The sequence below is a fragment of the Plectropomus leopardus genome, chromosome 13 (genome assembly GCF_008729295.1).
Source record: "Plectropomus leopardus isolate mb chromosome 13, YSFRI_Pleo_2.0, whole genome shotgun sequence".
In the NCBI taxonomy this organism is placed as follows: Eukaryota; Metazoa; Chordata; class Actinopteri; order Perciformes; family Serranidae; genus Plectropomus; species Plectropomus leopardus.
The window spans coordinates 31,262,160-31,276,590 of NC_056475.1; the positions used below are offsets into that span (position 1 = coordinate 31,262,160).

General features: G+C 38.7%; 1 protein-coding gene across 2 annotated transcripts in view; it reads left to right on the forward strand.

Annotated features, from left to right (window-relative positions):
* The first annotated feature begins 2,944 nt into the window (after positions 1-2,944).
* Positions 2,945-14,431, forward strand: part of arhgap32b (Rho GTPase activating protein 32b) — a 157,780-nt gene continuing 146,293 nt past the window's right edge. For both annotated transcript variants that reach the window (XM_042498778.1, XM_042498779.1), the window contains exon 1: positions 2,945-3,402. The gene's annotated coding sequence lies outside the window, so the exon portion shown is untranslated. The remainder of the gene's footprint in view (positions 3,403-14,431) is intronic.

The window sequence follows — 14,431 nt, forward strand, 5'->3', positions numbered from 1 at the left end:
CGTTGCACTAACGCACAGCACACTGTGAGAATAAATAGCTGTAGTTCTGATCATTTCAGACTCCACTGTTGTACATTTACTTTATGCCTCAGGTCATTTTCTGTGTGTGACATCACCTCTGTTCGCTTTCACATGACAAATATTTCTGCTTTTACAGAATGACAGCTTGTTTCAAAGAATAGTATGATCCAGGATCAGCTTCTGTTTAGTGCTGCTGGCTAAAAAAACAGGACAGACGGTGAGTGACATCGGTGAGACAAATACTAGGACAAGAATACAGTTAAATTGTTCATTTGACTGTCTAGAAGCTGCCTTTGCAGTATGGCTGTACAAACTACAGCACAAACACTAAGCTGTTGGGAAAACCGTGATAAGGTGTTAATGCAGACGCACTGCTAGTTAACTCTCTGGAACATGAGCAAATTATCTTGATTTCTTTAAATACATGAGGCAATGAGCAATAAAAGAAGAAATTGTTCCAAAAATGAGCAAGAAATAAGCAAAAAGAAGCCTCTTCCATGCTACGAACAAAATATTTTAACTCAGATAGAAAATAAACCATAAAATAGCCAACAATTTATTTTTATTTTGGTGAACTTTACTATTCTATGCTGCCTTCAGGTGTTTCTACCTCTTACTTTGTACACCTTTCTTTCTTTTTTCCTCTGTTTAAGGTATTTCAGGTAATCTAACAGTCAGTTGGAGGTGAAACCTTTGGGGTCATAGTAATCATGCATGTGTAACATGTCTTTGCATATCTTGAACTCTGACTGCACATGGTTTATAGCCTGTCAGCGCTCTGTCTAGTTGGTTATTGACCATCACTCCCCAAAGAAAAGCTCTATCTCATGTTTGACACAGTCGACACAGCATTCAGGGCAAAGTGTATGCAGCGTTGGTGATTTAATTTACACGAAAGATTATTTCAAGGTGTAAATGAGTGATCAGTCTTGGCATATTATTGGATTAGTTATCCAGATGAAGATGGTTAACTATATCAGAACTACAAAGCCATTTGCTTATTTTGATTATATCGTTTTCTGTACTGATCCCCAAAGGGAAAATTAAACTGACCCCAGTTTACAAAAATACAACTGTTGGTTTGTTTTAGAAATTAAATTACCCTAAGACAGTGATAATCATCTTACTGCCCAGGGGCCAAATCTGGCAATTAAAAAGGCCCGGACATACCAAATCCACATCAGAAAACTAGTGGTGACAAAAGCCCGCTGCTGTGTCGCTTCACGCTGCCATGTCTCGGCCAAAAGGTCGCACCTGAACACACCAAACTGACGGCCAACCAGCATGGATGTTCTGCACCTGCATGAGAGGAAATACCCCTCCATACCAGCAGCTGGGGTCATCTGTAATCTTGTAATCTCAAAACAGAAACATTTTTGCTAAAGAGCTCAAAAGAAAAACAATTTTGCATCATAGAAAAAGTTTTTTTAGTTTCACTCCCTCTTGACTTTAGACATTTTTTTTTTTACATTTTTTACCTCTGTTTCTCTTCTTGTGCGCTGAGCAGAACGACCAATCAGGGTGATGTCATTCACTGACAGACTCCATGGTAACATGGTGAAAAAAAAAAGCCAGCAGGGGTGGACAAGGGCCGGACACAATGACACACTGCAATTAGGGCCACAGACGCTCACCTTCGGCCCAAGATGGGCGGACTGCCGACCGTCGGTTTGGTGTGTCACAGCCTCAATGGGTGCTGGCTGGCCATCCAACCACTAGACCTAATTCACAATGAATATAAATTCATTCACGCAGGGATTTTTTTGTACTTATTAATATAAATAATATAAATATAAATAAGGTACCAGAGTGCATAAAAAAGCATAAAAATAGACCTTGTTTAGAGTGACAGAGGTATGAGCTTAGCCCCCCAAATGCTCTTAAATTCTAGAAATGCCTCTGCATTCATCAGACCGGTGCAGTGCTGGCACGTCTGGCCCCTGGCCTGCTGTTACTATGCAAAAGTGGCCCCCCAGCAAAACAAGATGAGTGTCACTGTTACATTACATAAACATATTTTATGTTATGATTAGCATGAGTGGAAAAAAATGCTCCTCAGCTGGGCTGTGGAATCAATGGTAATTTAGCTCTTTGCAGCTTTCACAGAGTCAACCATTTTAATTCAGTGGAACTAAACCCACCAATCTACAACTGAAATATGATCCCTGAGGGACTGTTTTGCACAATTTTATGTTTTTCATTCTTCATTTTTTGGATTATTTTGGTTGTGCTCATCCATATGGCATAAATTTTGGCAAGATTGTGTATTTTTGTTTGATTTTGGAATTTCCAGCTCACCTCCTACAGAAAGTCTGAAATACACTGGAAAGAAGTGTTACATTCAGACTGTTCAGTGCAAAATATGAAACCCTTGAAACTCATTCAAACTGCCGTTTTTAATCCCACAGCCATCAAAGCACATAAACATGTATTGTATTATTTCTGGGTGTCATTCTGGGCTCTTGCCTTGGAATTTGTCATTTTTACTATTTTCCAACAGATGACATCATTTTTACCATATTCGGTGTATGGAGAAAATGTATGTTATTTCCACTAGGTGCACTGTCACAATATATGTTGCTGCAACATATCCAAGGCTGTCATCATCATCATCATCATCATCATCATCCAAACCCAGCCCAAAAAACACTAAAAATCTAGGCTACTTAGCATGTATATATTAAAAATAATTCATATTAAGTGAGTTTTTTTTCGGGTTAAAATTCTGAAAATTAAAAGCGCATTTTTTGCGCAGTGTGATACGAGAGTGTGTCTTATTAAAGACACACTTATTAAAGCTCCTTTCTATGTTGTCGTATTTTCTTGGATGGGTAAGGGTTAGGGTTTCGCGTTTCCGACAGCCCGTGAACGCAGCACAGAGATAGCGCTGCTCGTGCTCCCGTCAGTCTCCACTACGCTCTGGGCTCGAGCCGTGCTCTCCGTTGAGTTGCACGCGGAGGAGATCCTCTCAGTAAGTTTGGACCTGAAATACCGTACCGTGACTCCGGCGAAAGGTGAATTTAGTCGGACTTTTTTTCGAAAGGGGGGAATTTTTTGGAGGACGATAGAAGTGTTTATTTTCCCAGAACAGAAGAGCAAGTGAGTGGCGGCTGCCCGTGAGCCCTGTTGTCCCGGGGGAGCCTTTTTGTTTGGGGTCAGCCCGGCTGGACTGGCGCGGTTTCTTCAGTTTGGAGACTAATTGAAAAATATTCTCAAATTCTTTGTGCCTGACGTGTTTGAGAGTGCTGGGATAAGCTGTGATGTGGAGGGTATTTAACTGCGGCGAGGCGCCAGACGGAGACAGCGAAAGCTAAGCTCATCTTCCCACAGACCAACCAACCAACGGTGGGCACCGACCACAGCCTCGACCACAAAACACAGGTAGCATACTTTAACTCCAACTTAGCACATGAATGCTACATGTTCCAGAGTGTTGTAGTTGGTGTTGAGTGGCCAGACAGTGAATTCGGCTAATGTTCGACATGTGTGTATTGTGAATGTGTGTGAGAGAGTGGAGGTGGCGTGTGTGTGTGAGGGGGGAATCGGCTAAAGCGAGGACAACGTCTCCCCACCTCGTCATGTCTTGCACGGAGTTGGTTAATCCCCCCATAGTGATAGGAGTGGATGCAGAAGCCCTTTAAAAAATAGGGCAGTTTAACGCTGCATTTAATTCAGCGCTCGTCGTACAAGACAACGTTACACAGAACTACAGCATCAGTTATTTTTGTTTCTGTTCGGCTGTACATCCAACTACTACCAAATAATAATGATTCCTATAAACTCATATCAGAAGTTTTATTTAAAATGTAATGTGTTCACATGCCACCTGGTGGATCAGGTGATGCCGCTTTCACCTGCACACCGTATAAGGTCCTTTTTACTTATGTTTTTATTTATTTACGCAGTCTATCAAACAAAGAAACCCTGAAACTGCTAGATATTTAGCAGTCTGGATTTTGGTGTTCTCCACACAGGAGAACTGCATGTGAGAGTCAGTGTTAAGTCTACCTAGTGTCTCAGTCTGGCTGAACAACATTCATTTGTAAGGCTGGGATCACAGGGTAACTCACAATACCATACTATCACAACACCTAGCCCATGATAATTATACTATCACGATATTTTAATTCTGCGATAATCAATATATTGCAAGACAATTAATCTACGAGACATCCCAATATCTGTGAATATAGAAGAAAAAATACCCCTCAGGCTAAAATGGCTAAAAGCAGTAATTTTGTATTCACTGTGTCAGTTTCACATAATTTGACAAATAAGATGAAACACTCAACAAAGTGCATAATCTTAGCGTAATGCCTCTTAAACACACTGGGTTGGTCTCCATTAACCCTCTAATTGTGCAAATAGAAATTAATATAATAATAAGGAGCTTGCCTTTCCATTATTGCTTTCGGAACACGCCTTGGTCACCTTGGGTTGGAAATAAAGCTGGGTAGTGTGGTTCCTGCAACATTACATTTTGCACAAATCTGTAATGGCAACTGTCCTACTGACTGCAACTTGTCTATGACGTGTGGCATCATTCCAATGTCAAATAGCCTTAAATCTGTTGTGGAGTTGCTGCGGCGCTGCTGCAGAGCTAACTGCTGCTCTAACTGTATTTCTACAATTAAAAGCATATACACCACTTATTTATGAAGCCCTGCAAGCCAACATATTGCCGACATTTGACATGTTGTTGATTCTGTTGACAGTAACATTGTCAGAGGGCTTTTATTTTGAAAAAAAGACAGGAAAGGTTGAGTCTGTGATGGTATAGACACTAAAACTGTAGTAAAAAGAGGTAAGAAGTCAGTATGGCCATTAAAACTGCATGTCAAGACTCAGTTTTTGTAGATAGGCAACAGCTGAGCAGCAGCAGAACCACGCCTGAGCAGTGCTACTCACGCTGCCAAGGTGAGTGCTCAGACCTGTTAACACGGGCACCGAAATAAAAAAGAACGGGTTCCACGACTCACATGCGCTGCTCTTGGTGGCAGTGTGGCCCAGAGACTTTGATGCAGCGACAAATTTTGTATTTTAATGAGAATATAGATATTTGGCACTAGTGTGTCAATAGAGTGCAGAAAGAGGAGGTCTCACTATATTGATGTTTCGTCCCTACCCCATCTTTACCATTTAAAGATAACCCTAACATCAGGAACTCAACTGAATCGTGTGCCCCTGTTTCAGCAGAGATCCTGTCAGGGCTCTACTGCTTTCATCAGAAAAGGCTTGGTCTACTTTTTCTATTTGCTCTTCTCTTTTAAAATGATATCATTTGAAATGTTGAATCATAAATTAGGTGTGATCCATCCGGGACTGTCTTAAAAACTCCCACTCCCTCTAATGTTATTTGATCCCCAGTTCCAATGCTCCTCTGATGCTTCACTCTCTGTATTAGATTACAGATTAATCTGATATGCATGGAGGCCTTTAATCCTTATTTAACTAGGCAAACCAACTAGATACAGGCAGGGTCATGCACGTACACTCATATCCAGTCCAGCCACAGCACATCCAGCATCGTCTCCCGTGCAACTTTTGGGTAGTAAATGCCTTGCTCAAGGGCACTTTGAGCACAGTTTTTCCTCAAGAGAAATGAATGTTTTCCAATCATTTCCCTTGTGCAACATTTCCCGGTCAGCATGACTAATTAGTTCTAGCAACACGTCTCTAAAACCTATTACATCTCTGCCTCCACCATGATTGGGGTGGAACAGTTTACAAGCCATGGTTCATTATGTATTTTGCTGTTGAGGGTCACGGTTCAGTGCACTATGCTGTCTGTGCGGCAGACGGAAACCTGTTCCAGTTGGTCTTGTGTGTGTGTGTGTGTGTGTTTGTTAAAACAAACTCTTAACGTCTAATCTTTATTTGTACAACTGCACCAGTATTTCTAGCATGTTGGTGCTTGTTATCATTTCTTATATGACGAAATAACCTTGTTTGCCTCTGGTTTCTATTTTACCTACTTCTATTTTCACCACCCCTACTCTCTTTGGTCTTCTGTGACATAAACTAGGTTATGAAATCTGTCTTTTCTGTCAAAGTATACACATGCAGCCTTAGTAGCCCCTTTTACACAGATACCCCTTTTCAAAATCAGCATGTGCATGCAGGGTTTTCAAACACGGGTAAACCTGCTAAATATGGGCAACTGGCTTTATTCCCCCTGCCAGAGAACAGCACCCGATTCCGCCTTTCTGTCAGCTAGTGTGTTGGGGGTGGTGTTGTTTTGTGTGTTCATGCGATGTCATGGACAGGCCGGAGAACAGGTAAACGGTAGACAGCAGCAGGAACAGAAGTTTTTGAAAACAGTGGTCTCTTCTCTTTGGAGAAATATTTGAGCGTAGGCTGGGAAAAGACTGACAGTAAATAGTGATGCCGCGTCATTGCATCTCGCTGGTTTAAGGGGCTGAAGTTACCGCATTCACCTGGATGTTGTGTTCCCATCAATGTCGGAGGTTATAAAAACCCGGGTCTACTGCAGAGTTATTTGACCCTGGTGTGATTGGCTATTGTACGCATTCCCATTGCATTAGAAAAAACAGATGTTGTTGATGTTGTACAGTGGAAATTAGGCTATAGAGATAGCACTATAGGGCCACAACAAAGTCCCTACTTTATACCGCCCCTGCATATTTACACAGAACCAAACGACAGTGGCATCATTCTGCTGCTGTGTGTGATCATATTATACACTACATAGGCTCTAGTGTAACGTATAACATGGGCATTGGTAGCATTTACTAAACAATAACAAAGGCATAACACAATCACATCATCACAATCATTTACCTTCTTTGTTATATGATAGCTGATCTCGTCCTGTGTTCGGAGGGTAAAGAGCTCCTGAATCTCATTGTTTTCCCAGTTTGTGGACTTTTACGGCTGCTGTTCTTCTTGTTTGTATTAGCCACTAATTGCTCATAGCTGCTTTTTAAATCTCCTGCAGTGGGTCACTCGCATAAACTCATTGGCAAAATGTCACACCCCTGTCACCCATGGTCATGTCTTTCTGACTTTCCGTTTTACAGACCCTGTTTTTGTGCTGTTACTACCTCCATTCCTGGCTCAGAAGTGAGACCACTCTGTCTCCTCTTTCAACAATTGAACGTTGTATACCGAACTGTGAGGCGGCATAATGGCACAATTTTCCTGTCTTGAACAGGCAGTGTAAACGCAGTTAGTGTTAAGTGGCACTGCGACTTCCTTTTTTCTTGAAGGAATAATTGAATGAGTGGTCAGAAGGGGAAGTGCACAGTGGACTAACCTAATCTTTACCAGGACAACTGACACTTTCAGGTATATTTAATGTGAAAAAATGTCATTTTAATCTAATGACACTTTTTATCAAGTGGGACACATTAGTATCAGATATAACCAACATAGATATTATTAATGCTGCAACTAACGATTATTTTTTTTTAGCGATTAATTTATCAATTAATCTATCGATTATTTCTTTGATTAATCTATCGATTACTTTTTTTATTGATCTAACTATTATTTTTTTATTACTCGATAAATATAACAACGAATTTACTGAAAATAACATTTTAAAACTTGTCATACACTGCAGGCATTATTCCCCAACAAAAATAGCCCAGTTTTAACTGGTAATCTGTGTTTTACAGTCTGATATAAAATCTCTCCAAAATAAAATTAATGCAAGAGCTTCTAATAAAAGGAATGTAGTGCAATCTACATTTAGCAATCCAACAGCAAAATAAATAAAACAATGTAAAATTCAAGTCACTTAACAAAACACTTACTCTTTGTTACAGTAACAAACCTCAAATCTAGCATTTCAACAAAACATCTAAAATTAGTGCAATTTGAATAAAACTATAACTTTTCTCTAACAGAAATAATTATAACTAGTACATTATTTCTATATCAAAATAGTCCAGCCTAAACTGGGCCTTAAGGCACACCTCTGCCTGCTGATATGAGTGCTGTATTTTTTATTTTTATAAGCACATACTCCACTCATTTCTGAAGTTATACAAGCTCCTGCACAGCTGACAACCCCGTCCTGTAAATGCTTCAAAATAAAATGCATTGTATCAGAAACTGGTGGCATTCTGTCCAGACACACAGTCAGAGGGCTTTTGTTTTGAAAGGGAAGCAAGGAAGTTGGGGTAAAACAAACATCCTTGTATTTCCTCATCTCTGTGTGTGTGTGAGAGAGAGAGACTTTAAACTGCAGTATAAAGTGGTATAGAGTCAACAAATGTGAGCGTCAGGCGTAAAAAATGGCGAGCCACCGTTTCTCTAAATGTGCTGCAGCTGACATGCAGCTCAGACGCGCCTGACAACCGGGAACTTGTTACATGAGCGCCGAAACAAAAAACAACACGCTCGATGCTGCTCACGCTCTCATGACGCGCGCTGTGTGAAACAGTGTGACGCGTTAACGCACGTTAGGTGAATCGATGTATTCACGTAATTGATTACGTCGCCTCAGCCCTAGATATTATGCGAGTCGGTGTTGACCTTAAAAAGTTCAGGCTGTGTTTCATTAGAGTGCATATCATGCAAGACACAATTACAATTTCGCTGGCAATCATCGTCATTTCTTACACAATGAGTTCAGCAACAGAGATAATATGGGGTCTGAGACTTGCACCATTCAGTATGTTCTTCCTTTGTTGCATTTTTAGAATAAAGGTCCTTATTTGGAGATTTAGACCATGATTCACATACATTGATGCTGTAATTGCAACTGTGATAAGTTTTCTATTCTCAGCTGACAGAGAAATAAAGCCAGATGATTCATTTTTTATTGTTAATTTTTTTTTCTGGCTAAGGAGAAATGTTACTGCTAAATAAATACAACAGACACACCATTAAACATAAATTACTCATCAGATGACTCATTGTGAATTATTTTGGCCGACTTTTCAGTCTTTTTTCATCTCGTACATATCATGGTAACATTTCTATTCAAAGTTAAACCAGTTAAAAAAAGTTGAAGGACATCTGAAATCTGAACATGGCAACAATGAGTGGAGCAGCTCTGCCTAGTCTCAACAGCTCATTTATCTACAGTCTCTTAATGGAACTGTTTTCTCAGTGAACACAGACCAGAGTATACATTTTATTAGATTTTTTTTATGTTTAGAGTATTGCATACATTCATTAAAAAAGGGACAGTTTTTTTTGCTGTTGGTTGTTTTTTCTGTGGTTGTCAGCACTCTGCTTTACATCAGATAGGTTGAGTAGGGGCAGATTAGTCTTTAATAAAATACAATACAATACAATATACAAAGAATAGTTTCATTTTTGGCCACTGTAACAGTGAAATTAAACACTTTTCCCCAAAAAATCACATTACTAGAGTAAGGAGTAGATGGAAGCATATATGCAAAACTAACATGCTGCCTCAAGTTTGGACAGCAGGCTGCAGCTGAAATAACAACACACTGTAGTGCCATAGATAAGACTCAAACCATTTCAGATTTACTGCTGTGGTAAATTCAGGATTAGCCATATCTTAACAGACAGAGGGAACAATCAGTTGTAGCTGCTTTTGGCTGATGCAGATCTGTGAGACTGCAACACATTTGTCTCACGATTTTACTGTTCACTGCGTAAGTGGGTGCTTAAGTGGTTTGAACTTGCCTAAGATCACCTCCACTATTGGATGGATTGCCACTGAGTTTTAGTACACTCATGTTGCCCCTCAGGATAAAATATAATAACCATAATGACTAAATAACTGCCAAACTAATAACATTTCCATCAGCCTCAGCTGCACCGTGTGTTTGGGGCTGACTGGCAAATGTTAGTATGCTTCAAACAAAAGAAGTGGTGTGTTCACTCAAAAGTCCTTCAGAGTAGTCTGGAACGGACGTGTTTCAGCCCTAAGCTTTCTTCTATGCTGAGGAAAGCTTAAAGCTGAGATGTGTCAGTTTTTGTCTGCTTCTGTGTATCAATAAACAGTATTAAATGCTTATTGCTGAGTGCTGACGACTTCTTTTTACAAATGTTAGCATGCTAACATGCTAAACTTAGATGTTGAACAGAGCAGCTAGCCTAGAAGTAGACTGTTATACTGTGTCTCAAATCAGATACTACCAGTACATATAATAAAATGGATACACTTTGTATGCACTTGCTTCTTGCAGATTTTGACAGTAATGTTGTCTCAAATGGAACACTTTACAGAAATGACAATTGCAATAAACTTGGTTTGATATGTACTTTGAGTTTTTATTTTGGACCATATGCCGTTCACTAACATAGAGGGGGAAGGGTTTATGACCTATACTGTAGCAGGTGGTTATCCTGATGTTTTGGCTTTCAACTTGGAATCATATATAGTGTATGATTCCAATAAGTCCATTGTCATCTTTTCTTTGCCACAGGGGTGCTGCCTGCACATTGTTTAAGAAAAAGTCACACAATTCAGGCAGTTAAATAATTTGATTCTCTTGGAGGTCACACAATACCTTTTCTACCAACTTGCAATGATGCAATTTTATATTTTGAAACTTTCAAATGCTCCCAAAACAACATTTTTTTTAACATAGATGAATCTCTGTTTTTATCTCTTGGTCTTGCTAATGTCATACAGGCCATGGTAAGGGAGTGTCAGGTTTTATCCAAATAAATACACAATAATTACTTAAGTAGTATGCATTAAAAAAAAAAAATCAAAACTTAACTCAGAATGACTGTCCTCTTTCTTCTGTTACGCAACCAACCGCTTTCTTTTGTTGTCTCCCTGTGTACATGAAACCTCCTGCACCCTCAAAGGTCTCCTTGTTTGTCTTCATCCTTGGCGTCCACGCACAAAGCCAGACATGACCTCTGACCCCCGCATTACATACTGACACTTTGTGACTGGCCGAGTATCCATTGTGATTCCTTTCTGTATGTTCATTAATTATGCATAATGCATACGCTGCTATCCTCAAGCCTTGTCCCACACACACACACACAAACACAGCCGCAGACTCTCTCTCAGTGTGAAAAAGCATCTTGCTCTGAGCTCTGTGCACAGTCCCAGGCCTCTGAGGATGCCGTGACATTCCCAAAGGAGATTCCATTCCCCCGTAAACAATCCTGGCATTGACATAGGCACTGATTAGTGAGTTGCCAGGGTATTCCCACAATGGCTCAGCGGAGGATAATGAGATCGGCTCGACAAAGTAGAGTTCTCATTCAGGACTTTGTTGGCAACAAGTTGTGTGAAGCTACTTGGCAGGATTTGGTGAAGCTGTGCAGCTGAAAGTTTAGCTTACTGTCTTACGGAAGTGTTGACGTTCAACAGATTGTTCTGACAAGGCGCTGAAAGAAACTAGGAAGCACAGGAAGCTGTCAGAGCTCCTGGTACTGCAGTTCACAGATTTGTCTCCTATGTTGTCTGTCAGCATTTTAACTCCTTTTTCCTGGAGTTGTAGGAGTAAGGTGATGTTAACACCGTGGTGCAGCAAAACTAAGTTTTGCCTTAGTTTACAATTTTATACGCTTTTTTTTTAGTTTTTATTGCAAACCTTTAAAACATGAATTGTATTGGTCCTCCGGGGGGAAATTGTGTCACTGCAGCAAAGAACAGAGCCAGGGGGAAAACAGCCCTAAAGTGTAGGACTTAAAAGAAAAAGTAAAAAGGCAGTAAAGGACATAAATAAAATATAAAGTAAAATATTTAAGATGTGCCTCCTTCATTATATTCAGTTTAGTCTGAGTTAAATGAAATTTGTATTTTTCAATGAATCCTGAGAAGAGGAAGCTGAGAGGAAGTGGCTTTTCTTCATGGTCAAACTTATGATAAAGAATTGCACTATTATCACAAAGTACATATCCTGAATGTTTCTAATTGACATGTCGCTAAACCCTCTCCCCCCAAACAGCCACTCTTTAGTCACAGTTTTACAACTAACCAGACCAGCAGGCCTTAGTGATAGTAAAAGAGATAATACATATGTGAAGAGTTAAGAGTAGGGGTAAGCAATATATTGAATATACTCTATGTACCGCAGCCTGTTCCACTTGCAATATATAAAATTACCATATCCTGAACATAAATTGTCACATCACTTTCTCAACCCACCAGCATGAGACTCGTTCTGGCATTTTGGTTCTCTCACTCTCTATAATAATAATAATAATAATAATAATAACTTTATTTATATAGCACCTTTAAAAACAGTTGTTTACAAAGTGCTTTGACAGAGAAAACAAAGGCAGGAACTCAGGGAATAATAAAAATAGACCTCAACAATCAAGCCAATCAGAGAAAGGTGTAGCACAGTCAAAAAAGCCAGAACAAAATACATATACAAAGGTCAACAAGAAAATATAAAATAAATGGAAAATTTAAAAAAAAAAATGCAATAAAAGACGAAAAAAATAGGTAGTCTAACAAGATGACGAGACGACATCACATCAGTGGGGCTAAAATAAAGACAGGATGATAAAAACAGATGAATAAGAGATAGATGAGCAAGTAGACAAATTAAAACGTGTCAAGATTATAACAGTAGTTTATGTAATTTCATTGTGTTACTGTTGCTACTTTAACTTAATTGTGACTGTTGTTCATTTAGCAATTTTGTAATTACTTTTGGGGAGATTTTAAAATTTAGAGATGTATATCATATATTGCGATGTAGCTTAAAAATATATAGATATTATTTCAAAGCCACATCGCCCAACCCTAGTTCAGAGTGACGTGCCTGTCTTGATTGCTTTTACCGAAACCAAAAAGTTTAATTTTGTATTTTATTTATTTTAAAAGAAGGAACAATGTGAATTAATCCACATTTAAACATGCGCCTGAGTTAGCTGGGGAACTAATTTTCATTGGTAGTCTCTTGCCTGATGTTAAAAGGCATCCTAAAATAACAGTATGTACAATGGTGAAGACAAACAACATTAAGATAAAAAGGCACACAATATAGTTAAACATTTACAAGTCAAGAATATACAACACAGTTTAACAATTTAAGCGGGTAAAGTCTAAATAGCAGATGTTTCTGGCAAAGTATGAGTACAGTCCTTTTTAAATGAGGTAAAATTAGCCTAGAATCAGTGCTGACATTGATTGTTCACGTTCCACTTGCAAGAAATAAATTAAACCATATATTATATATATAATATTATTACCTACAGTAGTAGGCCTAACTTTGTGTCACTGCCAATGCCAAGGAGCATATTATGTAATAACTACATTTTTATTTGGTTTGACATGTTAATTTACTGTTCAGAGCTGGCCCGCTTGCGGTGTGGGAGTCTGTACTGGTGATAATATATCAGCTCGGGGAAAAGTTAGCAAGTTTTTCTGTTCTTTGTTGATTTGAGGAAGCTTACACTCCATCTCCCCAAAACTTATTTAGTGAGACAGTACTACATTGGTTAACTTGTCCTCTTTCTCAAACCATTTCTCTTACAGGTGAAACATATTGTTTGGAAATACAAACAAAGTAAAAATCTCTCTTGCTGACTTGCTTTTCTAGTATATTTATCTACAGTAAGCACCCATAAAGGGTTAAATTAGAACAAATAGAATTTTAATCACATTTTTATTTATAATATTTTATTTATTATTTTATTTTAATATTTTATTTATTTAGAATGTTTTACCACAATACCAGGAGAGCTACTTAGTTCTTCCTGGTATTGTGGTATTGAATGTAGCCATTCTGTGCATATTTATAATAAAGTCAGATGAAAACAGTAAAAAAACAGCAAACGTGTATTCACCAACTCCCATCATTAACATTAGTTAGCTGGCTGGTTAGCTCCAGCTGATGGAACTCTTCTTCTCTTTACTTCAGTTTGGAATCTTGATGGAAAATCCCCATTACTGTTTTGTGTTCAATGTTACTGCCTCTTCAGCATCTTTCAGAGTTTTAGTTTCAGAGTTCATGTTACTTCCTTAGACTTGTTAAAATGATAATGTGTAGTGACCTTTGCCACATGTCACTCCTCCCGTCTCTCTCTCTCTCTCTCTCGCTCTCTCTCTCTACCCAGAGCTACAGCAGAGAGGCTAAAGGATAAAAAGGGCATCTTTTTTTTTTTTTTATGATTAACATTTTTATTGTTTTTTAACACTGTAACAGAGCATGGAAACAAAGAATGGTAAATTCACCACAGATTTCCAGCCCACCCCCCCACCCCCAAAACAAACAAACCCCCTTAAACATTCACCACCAACTGCTGATCCTTCTTCGGTTGCTAATATTTAACATTATGCTCTCTCATATATTGCAAACCTGTCTCTCTAGTAACCACAGCCAAACTAGCTGTACCATTAATGAAAAAAAAAAAAAAAAAAAAAAAACCATAAATAAAACATAATAATAATAGTAATCATAACCATAATACAAAAATAATTATAATAAAAACAGGTCAGATACCTCTATCAATACACCTATGTGCAACCAAATCTACTTAT